We start from the raw sequence: 10,834 nt of genomic DNA on the forward strand, positions 1-10,834 counted from the left end.
ATTGTTCTTGACAATGACAATAAATAAATAAATACTAAATACTAAATACTAAACATGAGGAATCTAGTTAGAAAAAAAAAATGTTCGAATTAGACCAGGGGCACTGCAGACAAGAGGAATCTATTACTGTTATTATATAACAAAAAACTGAGCTGTTATTGCCACTGTGTGCACCATTACAAAGGAAACAATGCATAGGAGCACATTGTGTGAAACCAATTAAAATCCAACCCTGTCATATACCTTCCTCTCTTTCCAGTCACGTTGTGAATATGCCATTTTTACACCATTCATAACGGCGCACCTGTGTCCACTGCGTTAGATCTCCGCCTCTTTCAGTATCCTTCTCAAATTTTCCAGCATCGCATCTCACTATCTGTTTCAAGAATCCCACGAGCTGAAAATACAAGGGGGCCCGGGAGAGTGTGTGAGCAGAACAGGGGAAATTTCACATTATCTGTCTATCTGCAATATAAGAGTGTGATGTGGAAGCAGGAAATGAGCTATGAACGTCAAGCCTGCATGCTCATGGTCCCAGTGGCCACCAGCCTACATATTGAGATCAAGTAGGCAATGTGGAAAGTGGTTTAATAGACCCCAGTTTAATTGGACTTTTATTTGTTAATGGCTGAAATCCTGATGCATTACTTTAATTATCTTGGCAGAACTAATTCATGAACACGTAGGAAAAGAAAAAAATGTGGCCGGACTTAGCATTTAAATGGCATCCAAACGCTCCCTCCCTCCCTCCCTCGCTCTCTCTCTTTCTTTTTAAAGCTCCTATCCTCAAAGTACTCTGCTTTTGCTTTCCATGGGATTCTCTCTGATACGACTTGTAAGGCATGTGATGGTTTAAACCCTCAGTGTGCTTTAACCAGCCAGCTGTCATGAATGAGTCCACAGAAAGAGGAGAGGAGAGCACTGAGGCCATTTTTCTCATCTTTTTTAAAAGCGCTGGGGCCCACCCAGATCCTATACGTGAGCATGGCCGTGTTTGCTCTGCCCTCCGAGTGCAGAGTAGGTTTGGCTGCTGCCATGGAAGGGAAAGAGGAGGGGAGGGGTGGGCTCACTTCTACACTTACTAAGCCCACTCACACATGAACTGCTCCGTCAATGCTGAAGAGCAGCCAATGAAAAGGTGAGTTCCTTAATGTCTTTCTGATTGCGTCGTTTCTAGTTCATTACATGACGGCACTGTAATAGTTTTCGCCTCACACTGACACTTGAGTTCTTTAAAACGGGGCGTTCTTTAAAGCAGTTTAGCACAGTTTGACTTTCAGCTACAGGGGAAAATGTTTCCCTCTCTCAGCCAGTGCATGTGTACAGTATTTGTGCATTTCATGGTGTGTTTGTGTGCGTGCTGCAGATTGCATTGGAGTATGTTTACGTCTGTGCGCACGCAAGTAGTATGCGAAAACAAATGTGCGTGTCTTCCCTGGAACAGCTCCTGTCTGGGTGGGGGGGGGGGAGCGGAGCTGGCGGTGAAAGAGCTCAGCAGCGCCTCAGTCCCTCAGGACAGACTGCAGCTCTCTCCTCGCGGCCATGAAAAGCAATCAGAGCTCAGCTTTCTCTCCTGGACTTACCTCTGCCTTTAATTACAGAACTCAGCAGCAGCAGCAGCACAGAGAAAGACTGCCTCCGCTGGGCCACAGCCAGCCCGTCACAACCCCAGCACAGGGCTGCGGTCGAGACAGCAGGCCTCAGCATACAGTGGCCTGACATAAGCACAGTGTGCTTAAACATGCAGTCGGCCCCGGTGAGCTCAGCGTGCTTCTGCACAGACCGAGACTCGGCTAAGGTGCTTCTATACTGAAAACCACAGCGCTCCAAGCATAAAACACAGCAGGGCTCCATACGAGCTAGGAATGGCCTTTCTGTATGCCTAATGAGATGTTCTCACCTGTGCTCTAGCAGGATAATGCAACATAAGCGACTGGGGAATTACGGAAAAATGATCAATAACACAAATAAATGTTTGCTGCTCGGTACACACATGCACACACTGTCAACCAGAAGCAAGACCCTGAGATATGAAGAATGCGAGCACTTGTAGGGAAAAGGATTACTGATGAGGAGCCATTCATTGTGTGTAATTGAGATTCTTTCCCATTCAAGAGACATGAGAGTAGAGGCCCAACATGTGCCTTTAGGCTGAGCAGAGGAGAAGCCACGGTGCACACATGGACAGGGGAAGATAAGAGACTATGTACACAAGCTGCTGGTTTTATTGCTGCAACATAACGCTCGGATAGCATTTTAAACACATTTTCAGAAAACCTGCCAGTGCCGTCCTCGCTGCCGTGGAACCATGCCACGGTGCTGAAATGTGTCATTGGGCTCAATTTCTCACCCAATTTCAACCGAACGGAAAATGGCACTTTGGTGACAGCAATGAGGCTGACCAGAAGGAGATGTGAGTGGCAAATGCCGTAAAAGACGAATCTCCACGGCGCACTCGGTGGCACGCCGCCGAACTAAGGCACGGCTGTTATGATAGCTATCATCATTTCCGTATCTATGCTCCTCAAACAAGGCCCTCTCCCCCTCCACACGTCACATAGCCTCGGGTCCAATGGCGCACTGTGCCGTCACACGTGATAATGACACCCACATCAACGTGTCAACTCAATTTGGCCCTCTTATAGGCTCTCTTTGACTCAATCAATGCATGGCCTTCCATCTGGGTTCCACTCCTGTCCTCACATTAGAGGAGTGGGGATGGACAGACATTTTACTAACAGCTCACTAAACCTGCCCCCACTCCCCACCCTTGGACATCTGCAGTTTAACATCACATATTACATATTTTCCTTAACCTAATAATCCAACAATGTTCTCAGAACGTGCAGCAAAGTCAAAAGCACCCTGTCAAGTAGGCTACAAAGGCTTCAAACACAAATCAAAAACCAAGTCATGTCGGGTCAATAACTGTGAGCTGAACAGATCATTAACTGTGGCGATAAATTTGCCAAGTTTTTCTTCTTCTTCTTCTTTTTTAATTTGAAAATCCCATCTTACAAGGCATTCCAATAAATATCAGGCAGGCACATTTCTAGCTCGTTAAAATTTAATCCAATTAAATCCCTATTTAAAACAAAGTTACACCTCCACAACAACCAAGCACAGAGGCTGTTATCTTGGGCTGCAGCTCATTATTTCTCAGAGCAGCTCGTCTGGCTGACAGTGTGGTAGACTGGGACATCCAGTAAACATCTGTCATGAAGCATCCTTACAGGGGAGCACAGACACAGTAAGCTACTGATCCAGTGACCCCACAGTGCAGGCATTCACACATGCCTTGGTGCACCTGCGTGTGAGCCTCTGCTATCGTCATGTTTAGGCCAATTTTAAGGATTTGTGCTTATAAACCGTTTATGAATCATTTATTCGCCATCACAGTGGAGGGGCCTAGAGAGATGATGTGTTATCCCATTAGGTTTCCATAGCTCATTCATGAATCATTCATCAGTTTGGACTATAGATTATTCCCCCTTTATTCATTTCTTATTCATTTTGGGCCAGTGTACTGCTCGGGATGCATTACGTTGCTTCAAAATGACGTCCACAGGCCAGTGTTTGCCTTCAAAACATGCAAACAGTGCAAGGTAACTGGCATCAACGCGAACAACCACACGTGGCATCTGTATTTGGATTGAATTTGTGAGCCTTAAGCGAATAGATCGGAGCTTGTGCTTTAAGTAAGTGGGGGTATTTTTTTTCGCAGGGAGAAGGTAATCGATGGAGCAGAGACGAATGAATGTAGGCTACGACAGCTGTCCCAAGGAGGTAGGGCTGCTACTACACCGCATGCATGGTGTGAGTTCCCCCTTTGAATAAAATGTCCGATCAGACCAAATCAAGAAGGCAGGGATATAAATCAGTGTGTGTGTGTGTGTGTGTGTGTGTGTGTGTATAAATCAGGCTGTCCTGTGCATACCAAATAGAGCTCGCTCTCTATTCAAATACACACGGCACGCTGAATAGCAGCATAATAGCGTTTTCTCTGCCTACCTCCAGAGCGTGTGCGCCCAAACTGCGTTTTTTCCCCCGTCGCAATGGGATCCTTCTCAGCTGCCCTGGACAGTATCAGAGATGCGTCTTTCCCCCGAAAGGCAAACACTTCCCCTGCATGTCCCCCAACCCTCCCTCCCCTGCCGCCACCACCAGCACCACCACCAGCAGCAGCAGCAGCAGCCCGGGCCTCCAGTAATAGCAGGTGGACGCGCTTCTCAATGATGGAGACAGCGCGACTCTCCTCTCCCCCGCCGCTCCATTTTCAATTACGGAAGAATTCGTATTCCAGGAAACGCGCTATAGGGCAGCCAGCATGTCCTAATATCGCCGCTTTTCTCGGGACCAACAGGGGCCGTCGCCTCTCAAACTCCCGATTCGTGGCGCCCCCTCGCCTGTTATCTACCTTTTACGAGATTCTTGATGTTGCCATTGTCACGGTGTATTTTTTTTTCGCCTTCCTTTTTTTTCTTTTTTTTTTCAGCTGAACCTCTACCCCTCCTTGCGACGCGCAGTCTCGTAGGCGCGCACTTTACTTGCTCCCCCTCCGATTCTTCTTGGTCCGACCTATGAGCGCGCACAGCCAGCCGACGCAGGGCCACGCACTGCTTTGACGGACGCGCTGAGCAAATCAGGTATAGCCCACTCCAAATAGGACTGTATCATAACAGGGCAACTGCAATGACATGAATAATGAATAGGCTACTCATGTTTGCTGTGCTGTGTGATAGGCCCACTCACAATGCGTACCGGACTGGAAGCGATATTTGGGGAGACTTGAGCGTCTCTCTCTCTCTCTCTCTCTCTCTCTCTCTCTCTATCTGTCTCGCTCTCTCAGTATGAATTTGATTAGCAAAACTCAATAAACCATTACTTAAAAAAAACGTGTTTTGCATGTACATGATTATTTTTGTGTTATTAACGTCTATTCAAGAGGGGACAGTGTTTTTTGAGTATTTTTATGGATTTAAGATCATATGTTAGAGTAATTTTGTCATCGGGTGGACAGGTTGATGTAAAACAAAAACAATCCTATATATGTGTGTGTGTGTGTGTGTGTGTGTGTGTGTGTGTGTGTGTGTGTGTGTGTGTGTGTGTGTGTGTGTATAAGGCTAGATGTCACTGTCCAATTTTCAGCTTATGTTCACAAATAAATGTTTTATTTATTTCCCTGAATACTGATCGATTGTCAAACTGAAAACATAAAATGTTATTTTAAAAAGTGGCAACAGCCTGATTTCATTTTTCAGAGGCCAAAGTGCATCCTTCACATGTGACAAGGTAGACAGGCATCATTAACTCACCACATTTGTAAGTGGCACTGATTTGGGAGTGGTTTTCTGCGTGTCTTACACAGTTGCTGTGAGCCAGTAGACCACGGTATTTGATTGCGTTTCTACTGTAGTCTACTTCTGCTCCACACTGTCACTTTTTTTCTTTTGGTAAGGGACCTGTTTAGTGCATGTGTGTTACACCGTCCAGGCTTAGATTATTATTAGAAATCAGCACTTCCATAATAGATATTTCTTTTGAGGGTCTGTGAGCTGCACAGTTAAGATCCACCTAAACACTTGTTCACATTTTCTCATTCCTGTGTTTCTTTGTGCAGGCCAGGGCGTACAACATGCTTCAGGCTGAAGGCGGGTGATTGCACAGGGTGGAAGATGTAGGAGGATGACTGCCAAACCCTATGCAAGTTTGTCAGCATGCTAAATAGGTTAGATGACCCACAGTACTGCTGACTCTAGTCTTGGACTTTGGGTTCTGACAGTTTTACAGGTGGGACAAAGGACTCACCCTTCCCCGCTTTAACTTTATATTCAGTTGTATACTGCAGACAGATCTGTTGAATCTTCGATTGTAGTGTTTGCCTAATAAAATAGAATAAAATTTTCCCTGGAGGTGGTCTTTTTGTACATAGCAGTGACTGTTGGTCAGATCTAGAATCTGTGTGTTTCACATCCACCTCTCTAAAATTAGAGTTTACTATTGCTAATGACAAAGACTTCCATCAGATGTGCACAACAAGGAAAGGCAGCAAAAAGCAAATGTTCAACATTTTTGCACAACGGACTGAAACATGAAGTGTCAGCTGTCAGTTTGTAAAACAGTTAGTCATTAAATTAATTGGTTGGTATAATGACAATTATGGTTTCATACTGTTTAATGAATAACAAATACTAAACATTTCTTCTTTCAACCCCTGAAATATGATGATTTGACGATAGTCTGAAAAATAAAGGGTCTGATTTCGAGAACTTCTGGTGGATATTTTTATTTGTTTTATAATATTTTACAAACAAAACGTCTCCGATTGATTCATTTTTCACTTGCTTAAAAATGTCTTTCCCATTGTATTTAACATGGTTAAACTTGAATAATCAGGTTATAACTAAAAGGTATTCTGTCAGCCAAATAAAGCGATTACTGTTTATCTAAACTGGGTCACAGTTTTACATACAGTGGATTATTATGGACATTTGTTTTTGGTCTATATCTTTTGACTTATTTCAACTACTCTACTAAGTCCTGATGTACTAAACAGAGGACGTCCTGGCCTTTCCAAAGATATCTCACATGCTTGGGTGTCCTCTTTTAGCTCCAAAGAGGCAGGAAATTACAAAACAGTTAAACTGAAAAATGTTTTTTCTTCAGTTCTCAGGAGGTTGTTGTATTCAGTCTATAGCTATCTGTTGCCTATATATAGTCATCATGGCCATGAATGTCATGGTCATTTTGGAATTTTAATGATTTCTTTGAACTGTTCTTTTTACAGAGTGGAATAATTGTAGAGCGTATATCATTAATAACTTTAACAAACATGAATTGGGCGCACAAGACTTTTAATATATTTGAAATTTTCTCTCATCCATCTAATCCATAGTCCATGCGTTCACCCCCCACTAATGTTTGATTAAATGTCCCTTAGCAAGTTTTACCTGAACCACACACTTTTAGAATCCATCAACAAGCTTCCGGCGTAATTCTGACAGGAAATTTGACGACTCTCCTTGGTAGAATTTGTAGAGTTCATTTAAATCGGTTACTTTCCTGGCTCACACCCAGCTTTTAAGCATAGTCCACAAATTCTAAATAGGGCTGAGGTCAAGGTTTTGGGAGGGTCATTCCAGAAGCTAATTGTTAGCCTGCTTTATCCACTCCAAAACCAGCTTTAATTCATTTTGGATCATTTTCCTGTCTGACATTTAGTGCAGTCTTCTTAGATTTTAAAGCCACGTCAACCTTTCATATACAGGCTATAAACACTGTTTTGTTTTGTTTTTTCAAATAAGCATAAGAATACATAGTATTCAACTTACAATCTCCAAAGAAATTTCAGTTCCAGCAGTATGTCTCAGTTTTTCCATGTCAGTCTGCTGTCATTACAAAGAAATGCTACTGTCATAACTCAACAGATCATGCTAGCATAGCACTCAACAAGCTAACTTGGTTGTGGAATGGCAGGCTTTGGATAATCATCTTTACATTTGGAGAAGATGAAATCTGTATCCATATTAAACAAGACGCAACACTGCTGTTGTCACGGAGGAGCAGGGAGGACTCGGCGCAGACTGAAATCTCAGAAAAACAGGTTTATTTACACACTCCAGGTGCACTATATACAGGTGAAGGAGAAGGGGGCCAGGGTTCCCAGGGGTGCAGAGCGGGGTCGGGAAAAGCGTCCAGAGTCTCCAAACCAAACACGAGAAATCTGCATACAGAGAACAAGGGTTAGCACGGAACTTTCACGGACAGAGCTCAAAACTGGCTGAGGCTAAAGTAGCACTGACGAGCGTTATTCAATAGTCCAGCGGCGAGGTGCTCTCAGTCACTGCCTTAAGTAGCGGGAGCAAACAAGGTGAGGAGCCACAGGTGATTGCCTACAGGTGGTGGAGGCCGGGAGCTCACAATGAGCTCCGCCCAGGCAGCGAGCAGAGAGAGAGGAGAGAGAGAAAAGACAAAACATAACATGTAGCCACACAGGGCCAGCCGAGCAGGCACGGGGACCATGACAGCTGTTTAGGTTGTTATTAAAATTTACACCCTGATAGCTTAGATTTAAATGCTGATTCTTGTCCTATGGCACGATGTCTGTCTGCAAACAGCTGTACACTAAACAGTTTATTTCCTCTTGTGTGATCAATTTGTAATGTCTCCAATATAATTCGTCCAGTAACATTATTACTGAAGTCACACACAAGGACAGATTGGTATTCTTTAATATTTGATATTACTCTTAGATCCCTCCATGTCTATCTATAACCCTTTGAAACGCGTTCAAAGAGAGCGCACACAAACACACACGCTGCAAATTACCTTTGAAATAGATAGCATTTATTTGATTACCTATGTTTTCACTGTAGAAGTAAAGTACAAGCGCTGATGATCTCCATAGTGACTCCATAGTAACAGAAATTATATCCATACTTCTTAAAATACCTTTTCAACTGCATACATCAGTACAGATGTGTTTTAAGAAAGAGACAAATTAACTTACAGCTTCTCTCAGTGCAGTAAGTTATTAAGTAAACTCAAAGCTGCCAGGAGAGAAACGTTTTCATTCCTCTATAATTAGTTTCTTTGTGTCTTTACAGTAAACAGAGGTAATAAATACTGCCATAGTGGAATTAATGTGAAAAATGTGCTCAGCTGTAAAGACTCACATTGAAACTTACATTTTGCTCATACAGCTAACAAATACACCTGAAAACAGCTGTATTAGGTAGGTGGTCAACGGCTCATTAACATAGATTTCTAATCAGCCAATCACATTGAAGCAACTCAGAGCATTTACACATGTAGACATCAACAAGATGACCTGCTGAAGTTTAAAGGTAGCATCAGAATTGGGAGGAAAGGAGATTTAAGTGCCTTGGCATTGTTGTTGGTATGAGATGGGCTGGTTCGAGTATTTCAGAACCTGATGATCTACTTTGATTTTCCCACATAACCATCTCTAGGGTTTGCAGAGAAAAGAGAAAACATCCAGTCCTTTGGGCGAAGAGGCTGCCAGAGGTCAGAGGAGAAAGCCCTGTAAGCTTCAAGCTCACAGAAGGCAACAGTTACTTAAATAGCCACTTGTTACAACCAATCTATTCAGAAGAGCACACAGCATGTCAAAGATGGGCTTCAGCAGCAGAAGACCACACCAGCTGCCACTACTGTCAGCTAAGGACAAATCATCAGATTGCACAGTAGAAGATCTTTCCTTGTGCTGCAACATTCAGATGGTAGAGTCGGAATTTGGATTAAGCAACATGAAGGCATGGATCCACCCCGCCTTGTATCAGTGGTTCAGGCTGCTGCTGGTGGTATAATGGTGTGAGGGATATTTTCTTGGCACGCTTTAGCCCCTTTGCTACCCACTGAGCAACATTTAAATACCACAGCCCACCTGAGTATCTTTGCTGCTTATGTGTGTCCCTTCATGACCACAGTGTACCATCCTCTGACAGGAAAACGCACTCTGTGGTAAAACTCAGAGCTTTTCAAACTGCTTTCTTCAACATGACAATGAGTTCACTGTCTTCAAATGAACTCCACAGTCAGCAGATCGAAATCCAAAAGAGCACCTTTGGGATGTGATATAACTGGAGATTCACATTATGGATGTGCAGCTGATAAATTTGCAACAACTCTGTGATACTTTTATGTGAGTATGAACTAAAATCTCTGAGGAATCTGTCCAGCACCTTGTTGAATCGATGCCGTGCTGAATTAGGCTGTTCTAAAAGGAAAGGCATGTCCAAGATAGTTTTTGCAAGGCGTACCTAAAAAAGTGTCAGAAGAACATGTAATTATATAATGTATAATTTAAACATTTAAATTAGGACGTGAAAATGTTGGCTTATCAGCGATGATGGCAGAAATAAATATTGATCACCGAAGATCCATCCATACAGTGTCAAAGAGGAGCTGGAGCCTATCCCTGGTGTCAGGAGGAGAGGTGGGGCACATCCTGGATTGGTCATCAGTCTGTTGCAGGGCATCCCCATAGATGATATGGGATATTACAATATAATAACATATCATAGAGCACAAAGAAACATTTCACATATCTATTTCATGAGACAGGTGAGACAGGCCAAAGGCTGCACACTGGTCAATGTGCAAATGTACATGTAGTGTTTGAGTGCATGGCAAAGATTTGACATGAAGATCAAGAAGAGCAAACTGGAATCTGCACCCAGATTTAAAAACTTGTATTTCCTCTTTCCAAAACCAGCCTCCTTACAAACATTTAACATGCATACACGCACAGCTGACAGCAGCTTTAAAGAATTTTTTTTTTTTTTAAAAAAGCACACAGTGATGTAAATCACAGAAAAATGGGTAGGGACCAGAAGAAGAATGACATATTATTTGTATTTCTGTATTTCAGAGAAACAGCTTCACTGACAAGCTCTCTAAATGGAACGCCCAAACAGCTGCCCATCACAGCTGGAAGCTTTACATGTCCAAACTCTTGTTACACAGGTGTGGAGTGGGAGCATCATGCTATTTCTGTGTTTTCTTACAGAGAGTGGCATTGTTCTTTCTACAGGATTATCTCCCTTTATTACTAGATTGTAAATCAAGGGCTCTCATTTAATTGCTTTCACAAAGAAGCATATATTCCAACAAAAAGCATATTAGCGGTCTCATGGCTGAGCAGATAGCCCCCCATTTATACAGCTGTTATTATTTTGTGTGGTTCATTATTTTTTATTCAATTTAAAGTGATTTAATGAAGGATGGAGTTAATAACAAGGTGATCACATGTAGTGTAAATACGAGTGGCCAGCACACCCTGAAAGATTTTTTTTTTTTTTGTTGTAACTTT

The 10,834-nt window shown here is 42.9% G+C and overlaps 1 protein-coding gene and 1 long non-coding RNA gene across 5 annotated transcripts in view; one reads left to right on the forward strand and one right to left on the reverse strand.

The window, feature by feature from the left end:
* The window catches only part of nexmifb (neurite extension and migration factor b), a 55,758-nt gene extending 51,020 nt beyond the window's left edge, over nt 1-4,738 (reverse strand). For 3 of the 4 annotated variants that reach the window (XR_013101595.1, XM_076892126.1, XM_004540963.4), the window contains exon 1: nt 4,012-4,738. The gene's annotated coding sequence lies outside the window, so the exon portion shown is untranslated. The remainder of the gene's footprint in view (nt 1-4,011) is intronic. The other variant, XM_076892131.1, reaches the window with a different exon arrangement.
* Nucleotides 1,087-6,152, forward strand: LOC143422013 (uncharacterized). Its single transcript, XR_013101598.1, has 4 exons — nt 1,087-1,138; nt 1,602-1,756; nt 3,725-3,786; nt 5,621-6,152. It is a non-coding gene; the product is annotated as an uncharacterized LOC143422013 (long non-coding RNA).
* The last annotated feature ends 4,682 nt before the right edge of the window (nt 6,153-10,834 follow it).

The sequence above is a fragment of the Maylandia zebra genome, linkage group LG2 (assembly GCF_041146795.1).
Source record: "Maylandia zebra isolate NMK-2024a linkage group LG2, Mzebra_GT3a, whole genome shotgun sequence".
In the NCBI taxonomy this organism is placed as follows: Eukaryota; Metazoa; Chordata; class Actinopteri; order Cichliformes; family Cichlidae; genus Maylandia; species Maylandia zebra.